This window comes from Cebus imitator, unplaced genomic scaffold (assembly GCF_001604975.1).
Source record: "Cebus imitator isolate Cc_AM_T3 unplaced genomic scaffold, Cebus_imitator-1.0 Scaffold804, whole genome shotgun sequence".
Classification (NCBI taxonomy): Eukaryota; Metazoa; Chordata; class Mammalia; order Primates; family Cebidae; genus Cebus; species Cebus imitator.
Genome location: NW_016108119.1, coordinates 184,381 through 197,303, shown reverse-complemented (window position 1 = coordinate 197,303; position 12,923 = coordinate 184,381). Strand labels below are relative to the sequence as shown.

At 40.9% G+C, this 12,923-nt stretch overlaps 1 long non-coding RNA gene across 7 annotated transcripts in view; it reads left to right on the top strand.

Moving 5' to 3' along the window:
• LOC119469744 overlaps positions 1-12,923 on the top strand; it is a 30,582-nt gene that overhangs the window by 2,706 nt on the left and 14,953 nt on the right. For 3 of the 7 annotated variants that reach the window (XR_005198582.1, XR_005198581.1, XR_005198586.1), the window contains exons 3-5: positions 1,026-1,228; positions 2,918-3,048; positions 4,669-4,780. This is a non-coding gene — a long non-coding RNA (uncharacterized LOC119469744). Of the gene's footprint in view, positions 1-1,025; positions 1,229-2,917; positions 3,049-4,668; positions 4,781-5,027; positions 7,121-8,531; positions 8,733-10,846; positions 10,867-12,923 lie in introns of those variants that run through there. The other 4 variants (XR_005198583.1, XR_005198584.1, XR_005198585.1 and 1 more) reach the window with 4 other exon arrangements.

The following is a 12,923-nucleotide window of genomic DNA, read 5'->3' as shown; positions in this document are numbered from 1 at the left end:
AACTCCTTATCCAACTGAATGTTTGCCTAAATTTTCTTATAATTTTTAGTATGCTTTTTCATTTTGTTCATTGTTTATTAGGTGCAAACTTTTCAGTTTGATGTGGCCCCACATGTGTAATTTCTTGGTTAGCTGTGCTGTTGGTTACTAATCAAGAAAAAACAAAATCACTCCCAAAGCAGTCCATTGTCCATGATTTTCTTTTCCTTGTATTTTTGTTAGTTTTTGCAAATTGTGAGCATACGTCCAAGTTGCAATAAATATACGCACACCCGAGGTTGTCTTTATAGGAGCTTTATGGTTGCAAATTTTGTGTATAATCTTTAATCCTTTTCAGTTGATGATTGTGTATTTCATATCATAAGAGTCCTGTATTATTCTTTTGCATATGGATATCTAGTTTTGAAAACCTTTCGCATTGTGTTAGTTTGGTAGTGTTTTGAAAAATGTGTTCACTCTATATAAATTTGTATTTATTATTGAATGCCCTCATTTTGCTCACTGGTCTGTATATCTTTGTGTTTACCAGTGACATATGGGTTGGTTAACTAGGGATTTTCATTTAATTAGAACTCAGGGAATGTGATACATGCCACATGGTTTGTGTTTCTCAGGATAACTTTGGAAATTCAGGGTGTCTCACATTTCCATGAGAATTTTGGCATTGTTTTCTTCATATATCTTAAAACACCATTTGCCATATATAAATGTATATAATTAGAGGGTACAGGGAAGATTTTGAGACGTGTGTGTTGAGTAATCATCAAATTGGGTTATTTAGCATCTCTTCACCTCGTATAGTTATGATTTTTTTGTGTGTGGTAACAACATTGAGAATATTTTCTTCTAGCTACTTTAAGGCATATGATACATTTGTGTTAAGGCCAGTCACCCTGCTGTGGAATAGAAGACCAGAATTGATTGCTCTAATGAGGGTAACTTTTTACCCATTACTGATTCCTTCCCAGATCCTCTCCATCTTCCCAGTGACCTCTAGTAACCCCTATTGAATTTTCTGCTTCTAGGAGATGAAGATGTTTTCAGTCTGCATGCCTGAGATTGTGTGGAATGGGACTTTGTCTAACAGGCTCATTCATTGGACCTGACGTTCTCCAGGTTTCTTCATGTGGCTGCAGATGGCAGGATTTCCCAGAGCGTTATGGTTGGAACATACTCTGTGGTGTATCTGTACAGCAGTTTCTTCATCCCTGCAGCTGTGTGTGGACGGGTAGGTTGGTTCTGTACCTTGGCCACAGTTACAAGTCCCTGAGTACCCATGGAAGGCAGATAGCTCTCTTCAGCCCAGAGATTTCAACTGCTTTAAATGTGGAACCAGAGGTGGGGCTGCCAGCTGAAATGGTAGTTGTACTGTAAAGTTTTTCAGGAAACTCCTGCTGTTTCTCATAGTGTGTATACTAGTTTACATCTCCACCAATAGTGTTGAAGAGGTTACCTTTCTGTAAGTCTACACTGGCTGGCACCTTCAAAAATTAGTGTTTTGTTTTTGGTAGTATTCATAGTGAGTGGAAGGAGATGGAATGTTAGCGTGGCTTTCATGGACATTTTTGTGAGGATTAGTGATGTGGAGAAAGTCATTTGAGAAATCCCCACGTTGCTTTCCATGGTGTCTGAACTGGTTTGCATTTCCACCAGCAGCAGAGCAGCGTCCCTCTTCTCTGCCTTGCCTGCATTCGTTCTTGTGGACCGTGTCCTAATCGTCATTCTGGCCAATGTGCAGTACTATCTCATGGGCCTTTTGCTTTGTCTTTTCTGATGATGACTGAGGTAGAGAAATGTTGTCATGTCTGTTGGTTGCTGTAAGCCTTCTTTTGAGGTGCATGTTTTCCTGCCTCTTGCCCTTTCTTCATTGAGTTTTTGTTTTCCTGGTTGATTTGCTTAACATCTTTAAGGTAGACCCTGGGTATTAGCCTTCATCAGATGCATGCGTGGGAACTTTTTCTCTTGTTGTGCAGGCCATCTGTTCACTCTGTTGGTCATTTCTTCTGTGCAGCAGCTCTTCTGTGTATTAGGTGCCACTGGGCAATAATTGTTTTAGTTACACTTCCTTTTGGAGACTGAGACACATCCATGCTGTGCCAAATCCTCTGTCAGGAAGGGTGTTTCTAGGTTGTTTTTTTTGCAGTCTTTTCATATGTGAGGTCTTGCATTTACATCTTTCATTCATCTTGAGTTTATGTCTGTACACCGTGAGACACGGGGCCCACTGTTTTTCTTCAGCTGGCTAGTCATTTATGCCAGTGCTATCTATTGAAAGGAGGGAGTCCTTTCTCTAAGGCTTATTTTTGTGGATTTTGTTGAAGACCAGATGGGGCTAGGGGTGAGGGCTTACGTCTGGGTCCTCTAATCTGTTCCACTGCTCTGTGTGGAATGGGGTCCCTAGCTTTTCAATGAAATTTAACATTGGGAAGTGTGACACAACCGAGGTAGTTTGGATTTCTCAGGATTGCTTTGGAAATTCAGTGTGTTTTGTGGTCCACGTGAATTTTAGCATTGGGTATTTATATCGTTTTTTAAAAGGTTGTAAAGGTATACAATGCGAGGAGTTAGAGTGGGGCATTTTGATTAATGCAGACACAGAGGAATGATAAAATCAGAATATTTAGAGGCTCTATTATCAGAAACAGTTGCTAATTTCTTTGTGGTGAAAACATTTGGAATCTCCCAGATTTTGTGAAAAGGGTGTGATGTTGTGTTAACCTCTGGTCACTTGACTGTGGAACAGCGAGGAACAATTCATTCCTCTCATCTAAGTGTAACTTTGTGCCTATTTCTGACCTCTGCCCATCCCTCTTCTTCCCTCCAACCTTTAGTAACTATTATTGTGCTTTCTAGACCTGTGCAGTGAAGCCTTTTATTTTGGATTCTAAATTAGTTTTTCTTTTTCTGCCTGTCTTAGGTCATATACCATGATGTCCTCCAGGTTCAACAGTGTGGCTCCAAATGATGAAATTTCATTCTGGTTTTCTGGTTGAAGACGATTCTACTTGTGTACATCCACCAGGTATCCCTTCATTTGCGGATGGGCAGGTAAGTCTATTCTTTGTCTTGGCAATTGTGAATAGTGCTGCAGTCCACATAGGATGGCAGATGCCTCTTGCATGGACTGATTTCTTTTGCCCTGAAAGTATACTTGGTAGTACACTTGTTAGATGAAGTGGTAGGTATAGGTTAAACTTTTGGAGGAACCTCCCACTGGTTTCTGTAGTATGTATACTGATTAACGTTCTTACCAAATGAGTTCCTCTGTGGAAATTTACACCAGCATTTGTGTCTCTTTTAATGTATTTTATTGCTTTGATAACATCCATATGAATTATAGTGAGATGATGTGTGTTGTTTTGATTTACATATTTCTCATGATTTGTGATGTATCTAAGTTTTTAAAGCTTGTTTGCAATGTTACGTCTTCTTTGCAGAAATGTCTGTTTAGGTTCTTTGACCCCATTTTGTTTAGTTATTAGTTTCTCTTTTGTGTTTTTGCTAGTAAGTAGTGTTTGTTGCTTAGACATTTTGAAGACAACCTTTTATCAGATGTAGGTTTGCCAAAACCTTTCTTGTAAACTTCAGGATAATTTTTTAATTTTATTTATGGATTTTTAAAAAATCTGCTTGGGCACAAACTCTTCTAATGTATGATGCAGTCCCATATGTGTTTGTTTTCTTGTTGTCCTTTGATGTAGGTGACTGATGAGGAAAAACAGAATCCTGACCAAAGTAGTCCATCACCTATCAGTTTTTCCCCCTGTATTTTGTATTTTGTTTTGACATACTGTGAGCACAGATCCACATTGACCTAAATATAACCACACCATATGTCTTCTCATTGGAAGAGTTTGATACATTTAGCTTTTGTTTATAGTCTGTAATTCATTTTGAGTTAAACCTTGGTCTTTTTACACAATAGGGGTCTGTTTTACTTACGTAGGGTTATCCAGTTGTCAAATCCATTTACTAAGCAGATTTGTATCTTTCGGTGTTCTTTTACAGAACATGTACACTATCTAGGAATTTGGGTTTGTGACTGAGCTTCCCTCATTCTGTCTGTTGGTCTGGGTTTCTCGGTTAGTGCCAATCATCTATTGTTTAGATAACTGGCTTTTCAATATAATTTCAAATGGAGGACAGTGATGCATTCCATGTACTTTGTATTTTCAGGGTTGCTTTGAAATTCAAGGTGTTTCATGGTTCCATGTAAATTTTAGCATCATTGGTATCCTTTTTTTTTGTTTAAAAAAAAAATTACCCGAGTATATGTATATAACTAGAAGATACAGGGGCCATTTTGATATGGGTACACCTAGCATATTGATCAAATCACAATGTTTAGCATCTATGAAGCCCTTTAGGTATTATTTGTCTGTGGAGATGATACTCAGAATCCTGTCCAGCTATTTGGAAAATTCACTACAATATTAACCCTCATCACCCTGCTATAGAAGAGAAGGGCAGGACTGATCTGTTTTCTAAGTGTTAACTTTGTACCCATTACCAATCCCTGCCTAGGCCCCCCTTCCCCACAGCCCCTGGTAACCACTGTTGAACTTTCTACCTCTGTGAGGTCAAGTGTTTTAGATTCGACATGCATGACATCATGCAGTATATGCCTTTCTCTGCCTGGCTTATTTCATTTAACATAATGTTACTCAGGTTTTTCCATGTGGCTACAAGTGACGAGATTTCACCCATTTCTATGATTGAAGAATATTCTACTCTGGATGTATATTGTAATTTCCTCATCCCTTCATCAATGGATGTACAGGTAGGTGCATTTCCTGTCTTGGCTATCGTGAGTACTGCAGTACGGAGGGCAAGGCAGGTATCTCTTCCACATAGGAATGGAATGATGGCTAGATGAAATGGCATTTTTACTTTGTTTGAGGCACTTCCAGCTGTTTTTCCTAGTGTGTGTAGACATTGACATTCCCACCAATAGTGTATGAGAAGAGTTTCCCTTTCTGAAATTCTATACTAGTTGTTTCCATTGAAAACTTTTATTTCTGTTTTAGGGAACATTCATTCTATGTGGATGGAAGCTGTATCTCAGTGCAGTTTTCCTTGACATTCTTGTGAGGATTAGTGCTTTTGAGAAACTTTTCTTTTCCCTGTGAGTCAGTTTCACATCTGCTTTGCAGACACGTCTATTCAGGTCCTTTGCCCAGACTTAGCTTGGGTGTTTGTTTTTGTTCCCCCCCCCCATGGTAGTGTTAGTTTCTTGCACATATTTTATAATGACCCCTTTCAAAGACAGGATTTTCCATAGTTTTCTTTCAGTCTCTGAGGCACCTTCTCTTCTGTTCATTGTTTTCTTTTTGCAGCAGAAGATCCGATGTTTTCCGTAGTTGCACGTGTTTACATATTAGTGGTGACTTCTGTGTGCAGTTAAAAACAGTGAAAAAGATTGCCAATCCATGGGATTGTCTATGGTTTTTTTAATTCTAATTTTCTTTTCTTTTTATATTTCACATTTTGCAACTTGTGTGCATAGATTAGTCTTCTAAACTATGTGCTTACCGTTTGTTTCCTGAGGGAAGTAAATGGTTGCAAGATTGAGTTTAGGCCTTCAATGTAATTTACATCGATTTTTGTCCTATTTCACTGTTTTTCGTGTGGCTGTCAAGTTTGCTCAAAATCATTTATTATTTTCCCATTGTATCTTTTTGTGTTGTGTTGAAAAATGTGTTCAGTGTACATTCATTTGGGTGGCATGTGGGACTCCCTCATTCTGTCCATTGGGTAGCCTTTCTATTTTTATGCCAGTGGCAGGTTGTTTGGATAAATAAAGGTTTTAGTTGCTTTATCATTATGCCCACTTAGTACCTTTAGTTTCTTGCATATGTTAGATAACAGTTCTTTTCGGATACATGATTTCCTATAATTTTATCCCAATCTGTAGGGTGCCTTTTCTTTGGGTTCATTGTTTTCTCCTTGTTTATAAATTTTAAAATTGTCCTTTGGGAGCAGATGGAGCTCTGAGGAAATTGTGCCCAGAGCTCAGAGTAGATGGAGCTGTGAGCAAGATGAAGCTCAGAATAGATGGTGCTTAGAATAAGATGGAGCACCAAGCATATGGTGCTCAGGGCAAGATGGAGCTTCAGTGATTGTAGCTCAGAACAGAAGGAGCTCACAGAAGATGTTGCTCCCAGTAAGATGGAGTTCCAAGCAGATGGTGCTCAGAGTAAGATGGACCTAAAAGTGATTAGAACTCCGAGAAAGATAATGCTGTCTGCTGATGGTGCTTAGAGAGAGATAGAGCTCAGAGTGATTGCTCTGAGACATTGCAGCTCCGAGCAGATGGTGCTGGGAGCAAGATGGAGCTCAGGGTGATTGCCCTGAGAGATTGGAGCTCCGAGCAGATGGTGCTCGGAGCAAGATGGAGCTCAGGGTGATTGCCCTGAGAGATTGGAGCTCTGAGCAGATGGCGTTCGGAACAAGATGGAGCTCAGGGTGATTGCTCTGAGAGATTGGAGCTCTGAGCAGATGGTGTTCGGAGCAAGATGGAGCTCAGGGTGATTGCTCTGAGAGATTGCAGCTCTGAGCAGATGGTGCTCGGAGCAAGATGGAGCTCTTAGTGATTGGAGCTTTGAGCACAATGGGGCTTGGAGCAGATGCAGCTCTGAGCAACATGTAGCTCAGAAAACATGTTGCTTATAGCAAGATGGAGCTTGAGCAGATGGTGCTCAGAGCAAAATAAAGCTGGAAGTGATTGGCGCTGTCAGCAAGATAGAGCTCGGAGGAGATGTATCTCTGAGCAACATGGAGCTTGGAACAGATGAAGCTCTAAGCAAAATTGAGCTTGGAGCAAATGTTACTTGGTTTCAGATGGAGCTCAGGGCAGATGGTGCTCAGAGCAAGAGGGAGCTCAGAGAACATGCTGCTCACAGTAAGATGGCACTTGGAGCAGATGATGCTCAGAGCAGAATGGAACTGGAAGTGATTGGAGACGGAGCTCAGAGTGATGGGAGCTCTAAGCAAGATGGAGCTTGCAGCAAATGGAGCTTGAAGTGGGTGGTTCTCAGAACAAGATGGAGCTTGGAATGTTGGGAGCTCCGAACCAAGTGGAGCTCAGATCAGATAGACCTGCAAGATAGACCTCTGAGCAAGAAGGAGCTCCAAGCAAGATGGAGCCTGGAGCAGATACTGCTGGTATAAGGTAGAGCTCCGAGCAGATGGTGCTCAGAGCGAGAGGGAGCGTGGAGTGATTGGCACTCTGAACATTGCTCTGAGCAATTGGAGCTCTGCGCAAGATGCAGCTTGGAGCAGACAGAGCAAAAAGGAGCTCTGAGCAGAAAGGAGCTCTAAGCAAAATGGAGTTTGGAGGAGATGTTGCTAGGTTAGTTGGGGCTCAGAGCACATGTTGCTCAGAGTAAGATGAGGTCCAACCAGATGCTGCTTAGAGCAAAATGGAGCTGGAAGTGATTGGAGCTCCCAGCAAGATGGAGCTCAGAGTGATTGGAACTCCATGCAAGACGGAGCTCAGAGTAGATGGATCTCTGACTAGATGGAGCTCCAAGTAAGGTAAATGTCTATGCAGATGGTGCTCAGAGCAAGAGCAAGATAGTGCTTGGAGTGATTGGAGCTCCGAGCAAGATGGAGCTTGGAGCAGATGGAGCTCTGAGCAAGAAGGAGCTTGGAGTAGATAGAGTTTGGAGCAAGAAGGAGCTCTATTGCAGCAGATGTTGCTCGGTGTAAGGTGGAGCTCAGAGAAGATGATGCTCACAACAAGATTGAGCTCAGAGTGATTGGCACTCCAAACACTGCTCTGAGCCATTGGAATTTGGAGTAGATCGTGCTCAGAGCAAGATGGAGCTCCGGGTGATGGGAGCTCCTAGCAAGCTTGAGCTTAGAGCAGGTGGACTTCCGAGCAAGACAGAACTCAGAGATGTTGCTCACAAAAAGATGGAGCTCTTTGCAGACAGCGCTCAGGGTGTAAACACTCAGCATTTGTTTTTCACAATCTTCACAGAAGGAAATTCTAGCAGATTTGAGTACCAAACTTCTAGTGAAGGGGCAGACCTATTGGCCACATATACTATGATGCCAGGCCTAGAATCACCTTGCAATGGAAAGTTTAATGACAGTTAGGTCTCAGTAGAGTATAGAATCCAAGAGAAGACTTAAGGATTCCTACTTCAAGCTCATTGTCTTCAAATAGCAGAATGGAGAACTACTTGTCAAAGGGTAGTTTAGTATCTTTTCCTTTGGTTTTCAGATTTCTAATATACTTCTTGTATTTTTCTGTTAACAGATCTGGGCAGGTTCAGGAGCACATTAGAGATCTTATAAACCAGGCCTCTCACCTTTGGGAAAGGACTACTAAGTGTTGGCTCTGCTGGGTGTCACCTGGTCTTCATTCTCATAGCTCTTCCATTTCCTGGGACCCTTGGCCTCTATCTTCCTTCTCCTTTTTAAGCCTTGCTTTCTGAATCTTCTGTTTATTTGCTCCCACCTAGAAACCATCAGACTTGAGATGATCTTGTGGTGGGGATATCAACCTCTTTCTTTCCCTTGAGGACAACCAAGGTCTCCTCTGGACACCACGAGTCAGATCTTCCAAGAGACAACAACAGTCATCAAAACCTCCTCACCATGACAGCAAGCAAGGAGGAAGGACCCCGAAGACCCTCGATGGCTCCTTTCAGCAGGAAGTAGCTAGAGAGAATGACCTCTGCCCCATCTACCAAAAGATTTCTGGGTCCCAACACCTGGAGGAAGCAATGTAAGGGTAGACAGTCAGATGTGAGTAGGCACGAGGGGGAGGTATCCATGTTGGAAAGAACTCCCTGGAGCACCTCTCTGTTCGCCCAGTACTCACTATCAGAATGTTGTTAACTAGATCCTGATAAAGAAGGAAAAGGGCAAAAGGGGAATTCCTGAGAGCTGTGCAGGCACATTGGGTACAAAATTGAATGCCCTACCTTCCTGGGGTGGCGGTAAGAAGCAGTGCCACCATTAGATAGGATTCGTATTGATCACTGGTTCCCGTGCATGTGTATTAAGCACGGTAAGGGAGGATCCCCAGACTTTGGTGAGAACTGGGTAAAGAAAGAACTGAGACAGCAGAAGATCGCAGTGCACAATGTCATGGGGGTGTTTCCAGCAGGGCCAGCCCACTCCTCTCCTGAAGTGTACTTGTACTTCCCAAGTAAACTTTTCTTGGTTTACAATTTGGTCTTTTGGGTAAATTCTTTCTTCCAAAAAGACAACCAAGGATCGCCCAGATCATTAACATTGTCATGGGATGTAACTCATAGTAAGAGTCTGTTTCTGAGGATCTCAAAGTGAATTCAATAATGACAAGGTGTATCAATGATAAGAGTTGGTAAGAAAAAAAAAAAAACAGTTCAATAATGCTTGACTTACTAAGAAATTTGTCTGGGGTTAGGCTGTTTCTTTTCAACTGTGGGAAAATCCCAAAAGCCAGGTGCAGTGGTGCACAACTGTACTCCCAGCTACTCCAGAGGTTGAGGCAGGAAGATTCCTTGAGCCCAGGAATTCAAGGCTGTAGTGTGAAATATGGTGCCAGTGAATAGCCACTGTCTCACTTCAGCCTGGGCAACATAACATGACCCTGTGTCTCAGAAACATTACAACAATTACAAAACATTTATTTCAACAGAAATGTAACTTTTTTGTGTCTCATTATTTTAAAAATTCAGTCAGTGCACTTTAACTTATAATTTTGATGGTGTTTTTATGATCTTAACACCCAGAAAAGTAATATAGGCCCATGCAAAATGAGGCCTCAACCTTCTGTCTTTACCTGGGTTCGTGTCCTAGCACATCGCAGAAGAGCAAATCTAATGTTTTTAAGAAAGCATTGCAGTAGATAAAAGAGAACAAATTAAATGGATGTTCTAATACGTAAATTACAACTAACTAGCTGATTAAAGAAAGTCAATATATTTCTTTGTGTTATTTCTCTGAGTATACCCATATCTATGTGCCCATGAAATGTTGGTATGCCTCCATTGCGAGTTCTTTATTTTTTCTCCTTATTTATGTAAAATATAACATACAATTTAGTGGCATCAAGTAAAGTGACAGAACATACGATATTTTAGTTTTCCATTTCTGAGTTACTTCACTTAGAATAATGGCCTCCAGCTCCATCCAAGTTGCTGTAAAAGACATGATTTCATCCCCTTTTATGGCTGAGTAATATCCCATGGTGTATATACAGCACAATTTCTGTATGCGCTCATCAGTTGATGGGCACTTAGCTTGATTCCATATCTTTGCAATTGCAAATCATGCTATAAACATGCATTTGCACGTGTCTTTGTGTCTTTTATCATGTGACTACTTCTCTTCCTTTGGGTAGATACCCAGTAGTGGGATTGCTGGATGAAACGGTAGTTCTACTTTTACCTCTTTAAGGACTCTCCATGCTGTTTTCCATAATGGTTGTACTAATTGACATTCCCACCAGTCGTGTAAAAGTGTTCCCTCTTCACATTCAAGCTGACACTGTTTTTCAACTTTTTAATTGTGGCAGTTCTTGCAGGAATAAGGTTGTATCTCATTGTGGTTTTCAATTGCATTTCCTTGATTAGTGATGTTAGTGCCCTTTAAATAGAGACTTCAGTAGTTTCTTTGTTTTATTCTCCATATGAGACCACAATAAGACAGCTAAATTTATATTTATTTTTATTTTGATATCAAGTCTCCCTCTTGCCCAGGCTGGAGTGCAGTGGCACGATCTTTGCTCACTGCAACCTCCGCCTCCCGGGTTCAAGCAGTTCTCCCGTCTCAGCCTCCCGAGTAGTTGGGAGTACAGGTGCCTGCCACCATGCCCAGTGAAATTTTGTATTTTTAGTAGAGACAGGGTTTCACCATATTGGTCAGGCTGGTCTCCAACTCCTGACCTCAGGCGATCCACCTACCTCAGCCTCCCAAAGTGCTGAGATTACAGGCGTGAGCCACTGCTCCCAGCCAAGGCCACAAGACATCTATCTATGAACGCTCACCAGACAGCAAATTTTTTGGTGAGTTGATGTTAAATTCCCAGCCTCCAAAACTCTAATAATGTCTGTTGTTTATAACCCACCCAGTTTATAACAGTTATAGCAGCCTGAATGGGCTAAAATAGTATGTGTGTAAATTACCTTCTTAGCACTGTGTTTGCTTGAATCTGTAAGTTTTTGGTATGTTATGTTTTTTATTTCTTTTATCTCAAGATAATTTCTGACTTCCCTTGTAATTTCTCTTTTGATACACTAGCTAGTTGAGAGTATGTTGTTTAATTTTTCTTTTCTTTTCTTTTTTCTTTATTGACACAGAGTCTCGAGGGCAGTGGTGCCATCTCTGCTCACTGCAACCTCCCTCTGACTCCCAGGTTCAAGTGACTTTCATGCTTTAGCCTCCCAAGTAGCTGTGATTACAGTTGCCTGCCACCATGCCCAGCTAATTTTTATATTTTTATTACAAACAGGTTTCACCACGTTGACCAGACTGGTCCCGAGCTCCCGACCTCAGGTGATCCACCCACCTTGGCTTCTCAGAATGCTGGGATTATAGGTGTGAGTTACCACATCTAATCTAGTTTTTCAAACAATGGAAAAATTTGTAATTTTTTAAAACGTTCTCCTGTTAATTAATTTCATGTGACTAGATACGATGCTTTGTATACTTTCTGTCTTTTAAAGTTGATTAATTCTTCTCTTCTGGGCTAATATATTGTCCATCCTTGAGAATGTTCCATGTGCACTTGAGAAAAATATGTGTTCTTCTGCTGTTGGATGGAGTGTTCTGTGTATGTCTGCTAGGTCCGATTGGTTGATGGTGTTGTTCCGTTTATTTTCTTAGTGATCTTCAGTCTAGTTTTCTACTCATTGTTAAAAGTGGCATATTAGGGCTGGGTGTGTTGGCTCATGCCTGTAATCCTAGCACTTTGGGAGGCCAAGGTGGTCAGATCAACTGAGGTCGGGAGGTGAAGACCAGCCTGGCCAACAAGGGGAAACCCTGTCTCTAAAAATAAAAAGCCAGGCATGGTGGCAGGCACCTGTAATCCAGCTACTTGGGAGGCTGAGGCAGGAGAATTACTTGAACCTGGGAGGCAGAGGTTGCAGTGAGCCAAGATCACACCATTACACTCCAGCCTGGGCGACAGAGTGAGACTCTGTCTCAAAAAAAAAAGTGGGATATTAAAGTCTCCAACTGTTTTTGTAGAACTGTATATTTCTTCCTTAAATTTTGTCAATTTACTTGATGTATTTTAGGGCTGAAAAGTTTATGACATTTATGTTTATGATTATTATATTTCCTTGGTGAATTGGCCCTTCTATTAATATAATAAATATCCTTCTTTATCTTCTGCAATTTTTTTGACATAAAGTTTATTTTGTCTGATAGTAGTATAACAACCGAAGCTCTCTTTTGGTTCCTATTTGTGGGGAATATATTTTCTATTTTTTAACTTTCAACCTATTTGTGTCTTTAAATAAAATGAGTCTCTTGTAGATGGTGTATATTTGGATCATGTTTTATTATTCATTTATCTAATTCCTGCCTTTGGATTAGCGAGTTTATTCTGCTTACATTTAATTATTGACAAGGAAGGACTTCCGCCATTTTGCCATTTGTCTTTTGTGTGGCTTAATATTTTCTGACCCTCATTTCCTTTATAAGTGCCCTCTTTTATGTTTTTTTTTTTGTAGTGACACATTTTGTTCCGCTCTGATTTCCTTCTGTTTATATTCTATAGATATTTCCTTCATAGTTACTATGAATATTACATGCAACATCCAAAGGTTGTAACGATCTAATTTGAATGAACACCTACTTCAGTTGCATATAAAAACTCAGCCAGGGCAACGTGATGAAACACCATTTCTACTAAAAATACAAAAATTAGCTGGGTGTGGTGGCATGTGCCTGTAATCTCAGCTACTCAGGAGGCTGAG